Source organism: Silene latifolia, chromosome 10, assembly GCF_048544455.1.
Source record: "Silene latifolia isolate original U9 population chromosome 10, ASM4854445v1, whole genome shotgun sequence".
Taxonomy (NCBI): domain Eukaryota; kingdom Viridiplantae; phylum Streptophyta; class Magnoliopsida; order Caryophyllales; family Caryophyllaceae; genus Silene; species Silene latifolia.
The window spans coordinates 100,540,802-100,547,616 of NC_133535.1; the positions used below are offsets into that span (position 1 = coordinate 100,540,802).

General features: G+C 37.9%; 1 long non-coding RNA gene and 1 pseudogene across 2 annotated transcripts; both read left to right on the forward strand.

The window, feature by feature from the left end:
- Window positions 1–1,547: 1,547 nt before the first annotated feature.
- LOC141609757 (small nucleolar RNA R71) lies at window positions 1,548–1,646 on the forward strand (annotated as a pseudogene).
- Window positions 1,647–4,768: 3,122 nt separating this feature from the next.
- On the forward strand, window positions 4,769–6,115 carry LOC141609098 (uncharacterized). Of its 2 annotated transcripts, XR_012527204.1 has the most exons (4): window positions 4,769–5,271; window positions 5,526–5,574; window positions 5,673–5,797; window positions 5,884–6,115. It is a non-coding gene; the product is annotated as an uncharacterized LOC141609098 (long non-coding RNA). The 2 variants fall into 2 exon arrangements; XR_012527203.1 differs by lacking the exon at window positions 4,769–5,271 and having other exon boundaries at window positions 5,282–5,574.
- Window positions 6,116–6,815: the final 700 nt, after the last annotated feature.

Sequence of the window (6,815 nt, forward strand, 5' to 3'; positions counted from 1 at the left end):
TTGTATGATCGCATGTTAGGAGGAGGATTCGTAGAAGAGGCCTTTTGATAACAGCTGTTGAAATCATCTGACTGTATTGCATTCCAGGTAGGGTTTTCCCTACTCAGTATTAGTCCCACAATGTGTTGGTGGTGATTTGTGATTGTTGATTGTTATCATACGAGTATTGTGACGGTTGTTGGTTTTGATTGCTGTTTAATAGTTGTGATTGTTTGTATCTGTCTGTGTCCTTCGGGGCGCGTCCCTGGCTGAGTGAAGTCACTTGCGGGAGTGGCTTCACGCCCATTATTCGCCTTCTGTGGAACCCGCCACAGAAGGGATGTGCACATTAATGGATTTGGGTTTATCGCTCGACGGAGATGAGCGGGGATTAGGTGGGAACGACTGCGTTCCCCCACTGGCGGCGTGGAGTGACCTGTTGTGATGGGCACTCTGGCAGGGCTACACACTTTAGTGTGTAGTCAGTATTGTGGAGTTGGTGATGAAGTTCGGAGTATATCTGTGACGATTGAGCTGTGTTGCTTGTTGTGTTCTTGGATTATATAAATTGTGTGATTAGTACTGACCCCGTTATTGTTTTAAAAACTGTGGTGATCCATTCGGGGATGGTGAGCAGTTGTTGAGCAGGTATGAGTAGAGATACATGGGCTAGCTGGGATGAGTCATCACTGCAGTGAGAAGAGTCTTCCGCTGTTGTCAGACATTATGTTTAGCTTTTAGACATTTGGATTTTTGGAGAACATGTATTCACATTTTATCAGTTTGGTTTCCGGATTGTAATCTTTCACTTAACTTTATACTATTTAAACTTTGTTTCGTTATTGTCTTATGATTATCATTGCCTCGGGAAACCGAGATGGTAACTTCTTTATACCTGAGTGGTCCTGGTAAGGCACTTGGAGTATGAGGGTGTTATAGTAAGAGGGTTGGTTATGGAATCCTTGGTTTTGATTGAAAAGGGTCTTTGAGTAGGATTTCTCATTGGAGGTGGGGTGTATGTTGGTTGAGAATTTTGAACATTTTGGCTTTTGTATGAGAATTTTGGGTGAAATTTGGGGTTTTCATTGTAATAGTTGGAGTAAGGGGTGTCATTCTTGTATGCTTGGAAAGCATTCACTTGCTCATTTGTGCCCCTACACTCTTGTTGATCATGTCCCAAAGTTCCATAATTCTCACATACTCCATTTGAAATAGAAGATGTTGACACCATGGCATTGACATGTTGATGGTTCTTGGGTGATTTAGAGGCTTTATTCATCTTGGCTATGGCTTTCTCAAATTGCAAGTTCATTGTGTCAATAAGGGAGCTTAGTTGGGCACCCAAATCGGCACTCAATTGTGTGACGGAGTCAACTTCATGTCTCCCTCCCTAAGTAGCTTTTCTTGGCCTACTATATTGAGAGTTGTGAACCGCCATCTCCTCTATCTTTGCCCAAGTTTGGTTATCATCTACCTCGGTGAATCTTCCATTAGAACCCATGTTGGGTACATTCCTTGAATCTTCATACAACCCATTCCAAAATTGTTGGACTAGAACCCATTCTCGTAGCCCAGGATGAGGACAAGAGCGACATGTATCTTTGAATCTTTCCCATGCCTCATATAGAGACTCTTCATCTCTTTGCTTGAACCCGGTGATTTGGGCTCTTAATATGTTGGTTTTCTCCAGAGGGTAGTACTTCTTGTAAAAGGCAAGTGCTAACTTCTTGAATGAATCAATTCCAAGAGTGGCCTTCACTAGTAGAAAAAACCCCTATCACGATGCAGTTATCGTGGCGGTTCTGATAGAAACGACGCGAAAAACTCAAAAAATTGGCGGGAATGAAATTTTTATGTATGTAGGAGGTCTATAGTGGCGGTTTAAGTAAGAACCGACGTGATAACATAAGCTTTTTATGGCGGTTCCAAATAAGAAACGCCACCATAGGTCAATTGTGGCGGTTTTATTAACAACCGACGTTAAAAATGATGCTAAAAGTTAATACAAAGTTATACTTTTTTGGGCTAAAAAACCGCCATAATATGTTTTTATGTCGGTTTCTAATTAAAACCGACTTAGCATTATACGATTAGTTTCCTCTTAAACCCCTTAGCATTATACGATTAGCTTCCTCTTAAACCCGTTTCTTCGTCTTCTTCAATTTCTCAGACTCCATTCTTGTTTCTCTCTCGAAACGCCCATGCTCCACTCCCTCTACCGGCACCACCATAACTCTCACTCCCCTCAACACCTCTCAGATCTGCACGCTCGCCCACCATGCCACCCTCGCTAACGTCGTGCCTCTCATCATCCCCATCATTGCTGCTTTCATTCAACGCTCCGATCATGGCTGCAACTGCTCCCAAACACACCGCCGGTATGATTCAAAACACTATATTAATAATAAATTCTTAATGTAATTCATCATCCCCATACCCGAAACCCTAATTAATTTTATTTTTAATCTAATTTGATTGTTTAGACGCTGTAAATTTGGTGGTAGAGTTGCACTCTATCGATTTTGTTAAGTGATAATGTTAAGTAGTACTCCCTCCTTTCGGTCCAATTCACTAGATTTGACCAAATGTAGTGAATTGGGCAGAACGAAGAGAGTAGTAAGATTATGTGGAAGTTATTGTTACTATGGTAGTTTGTATCATCAAGATTTGAAATTTGTTTTCTAATTGAATGATCATGTTGTTTCACACCTCTTTAAGTACTTAGTATATAGTTTAGTGGAGATTATTGTTCCTTTGATGAATTGATCATAGTATAAATTTTGTAGTTTGATTGTAAAATTGTATGTCTTTTTGAGTGTTAATGTTGGCTAATTGTGTGGTTGTCATGGCAAATTTGGTTATCATACATGTACGCTTAGATAGTTTTTTATTTTTAATCTCTTTTTTTTTTATCATATTCTCGCTCCTCTTCTTCCTTTGGTTGTCCTACAATTTTATATTGTAGGTGTGCAACGGTTCGTGACAATTTCAAATGAGTCTTAATCATTTTGGGATTAAGACTCTAAAGTTGTTGTTGTTGTTGGCAACTTTGGTTTTTGTGGTCTGAAATTTTGAACTTGATGCTTTCATCGGAGTAGGTGAACGTCATGTTGTCGTGTTGACTGTTGCACTTACGGTATCATTTTTAAGCTAATTGAGTTTGTCCTATTGTTTTTCTTTCAAATTTACCTGTTAATTGAATTATCAGGGTTGGAAAGCTTTCTGGATTCCATGAATAAATACCAAAACTTGATTCAATCAAACAACTATATGAGATAGCCAATCCAAATTCATTTTGGGACTAATTTCTTGTTGTGATAGTGGCTGTTGAAGGCGATGTGTCTTAACACTCTAATTTCTAAGTAGTATCTGTAAGTTATAGAGACGACTCTCATATGGTTGTTTGCACCATTTTGACTCAGCTACAAGTATTTTGCGCGACGGTGTTGATGTTTGACACGACTATTTAATTTGTGAAGAAAGTTTCAGGTTTTTGTACTTAAAGGTAGTGATGTAGTATTATGTTGAGTCAGATGGTTTGGGAGTTAGACACGCAGTAGTAGCTAAAGTGAAGTTTCAAATTACTTGACCATGATGCCATTCTGGATGGTAGTGCTGAACTGCCAGTAGAGTTGGCTGGTGATCTTGTGCTCTTCTCTATACAAAGCATTGGAACTAGGAAATTTGAGAACTATGTTTATTTAAACTGATACGCTCATAAATCTTCTGAATGTTAGATTTTGTTTCTCGATGTTTCGGAATTGAACCGAGGTGTCGTTAATCGTAGTTATGTACGTTCGTGTGCGATTAACTAGATATTCACCAAATGGCGATTTGATATATGCAGGGTGTACCTCTCTTCACCAAAATCCCCTGTAAGTGCTGGATCACTTTCTTCGATCCATGAAACCAAAGCTTGCATCACTCATGAGTCTTCTACTTCAAAAGGATCACTCAAAGCTTTTATATTACTCAAAGAAAACCCTGCTGCTCGGGTATACTCCCCTTTAATCTTATAATATGTCATCTCTTTGAATGGTTAATGTGAACTTTAGTGTGAGCTATATGTTGTTGCATCTATAATGCTTGGTTTTATCGTTAATCTATTTATATTCAAGATGTTCTTGTATCTTGAGCCCCTTGAATCCTAGTCCAGTTACTTGATCTCATACTTATATCTTCCTCTGATGTTATGCTTAAACTGTAAAGCTCTTTTATGGTCACCTGTAATACACGTCGCTGTAGAATAGTGCTGGGTGGCAACGGAAAACAAGGAACTGTTGTGACTGTAAATTGCGCTAGAGTAGTTTCTTTCTTACTTTCTCCATCTGCTGTGATGGTATGTACAAGGAACTGTTATGCCTTACTCTAGAATGATTCTTCAAAAAATATGTGCTTAATAGCCGAGGACTCATGATACTGTTGAACTATGGCTATACGTCTATACATCAGTCAGTAGGACTTCTTCTTATGACTGTAAATATGGACTGATGGAACCTTTTCTTTTTGTATTTCATTTATAGTAAACATGTGATAAATGGAGTCTGGTTTGGGTGATTTCGTGTCTGTTGCTAAGGTCATTACTGGTTCAAGTTATTTTCAATTGAGTCTTTACAACTCTTGCCAACCAAGTTTTTTTTGGTCATTTCAATCATGCTTGTAAAGGTTTGCCTTGGGTAATTTTTTAGTCAATCTGGATTCAGGATTATGTTGGGTTGTTAGTTTTTGGTTTGGGATTATTGTTTCTACGTCTTCTTCAATTTCTGTAGTGTCAACCAGGTCAGAAAGAGTGCCTTGGTTATGCCCACCCATTCCAAATGGCAGTAGATTATTGATGTAGCCTTGTCTAAATTGATCTTTTGTTTTTGCAGATTTTTTAGAATGGCATTCTCTGTCTCTCTAACGTCAGCAAATCCACTCTTTTTAATGCTGTTGTGAGCTTCTTCCTCTCTTAATCCGGATACTCTTTTCAACGATGAATGCCCACCATTTGTTTGATTATATGCCAATGTCACATTTTTTGAATTTTAGCCTTTCTAGTCAATATTGGTCTTGAAAAATGTTCTTTTACTTCAGTTTACTTATTGATTGCTAAAGTTCTTTTACTTCAGTTCATCTTAGTTAACTTATTCTTAGATCTGGGAATATTGTGTGAATGTTTATGGCGTTGAGTAATTGGTGAAAACAGAAGCTCATTTTGCGTTGTTGCATGGAAGTCTGGAATGTTATGATATTGAAGATGCGATTTGCCATGCTGCTGCTGCTGCTGGTGTTCAACTCCGTTTTATCCCGGTTAACTTCTTTAACATCACTACTCTTTACTTGTTAGTGATTAATTCTCTGATTCTTACTACAATCATTAATTACCTGTTTCTATTATTTACCCCATTGAAACCATGCCCATCTACTTCTTCTCGGCAAACAGTCATGTAAAAGGTCTTGAATTTAAGAATCAAATTTATCGTTGAGTGCGATAAAAAATGCTGATCTATGTCATATGTGTAGATGTCAATCAATTTTTCATGTGACTTTCACAATCTGCCTAGGCTAAAATGATACTAGGAAGCAGCATTTGGTGGATTTGTTGAATAACAGGTGCTTCAAAATGAGATTGTTACATAATCACTAATGTTTCAGTAGCTTGAATCGCATTTTCCTTATGTATTTCTTAATTGGTTTTTTCATGTACAAAGCTATGCTTCCGACTCCCAAGAGCACCAGATTATGAACAGACCAAGATTTGGAAGCATTGGCAGGTGGTGTATCTATTAGAAAGGTTTCTGTTAGAAACACAGATGAGGCATTTTATCAATATGCTGTAAGTTTTCTACTTGGGAGTGTCAAATCTCTTATTGCTGGCTTAGAAAGTGTTTAAAAAATTCCAATCCGATGTTGTCTTGGCAGGTTAACATTATGTCTAAAGACGGTGCACTAATTGAGCGCAAATGAAGGTCAAGGAGTACGAATTGCTAAGGACGAGTTTCAGTGACACTACTGGCTGGCTGCTTTTGGATTCATTTATCGAGATGGCAAGGATACTCTTACGGCTAAGTATTAATTTGAAATTGGAGTTGTCGGTGCATTATTTTTGTTGATAGGTTAGTTAGTTGAAGATCTTTTGGTAATTGACTTGGAATAATCGGTTAATTATATAAAGATATTTGTTATTGATTACCGAATCATATTTGGAATTATCAAGTTTTTGGGGAGGTGCTGCTGAAATTTTCGTACAAAATTATATTTTTGAAAAACTATTAATTTTTTTTTAAGATGGTTCTTCTAGAAACGACATGAAAAAATTAAATAATTAGAAAATATTTTGTCTTTAATGGCGGTTCTTTGCTAAACAACCGTTGTTATAATTACCTTTAGTGGCGTTTCTGTAATAACAACCGTTGTTATTCTAACCTTGTACGACGGTTTTGTCAAAACAACCGTCGTTATAGAGAATATGTAGTGGGGCATTGATATTATTGAAATAGCTATGGTGGCGGTTTTCAAATTATAACCGCCATTATAGATTAGTTATAGCGGCGGTTCTTGTCTAACAACCGTCGTTTTAAATAAGTCTATTATGGCGGTTTTGTTTAAAAACCGCCACTGTAGGTAAGCTATAGTGGCGGTTGTACAACCGCCGCAAAGGCTATACAACCCCGTGATATACGGCGCACCCAAAATCTATAAAAACCGCCACAAAAAGGTCATTTTCAACCGCCACTGTAGGGGTTTTTTGTACTAGTGCTTGTCCAGGCTCTTCAACCATTGTTTCGCGGCTAAATAAATTGTTGGAGTTAGTGTCCTTCACAATAGTGTGTTTACTTCATAAATCTCATTAA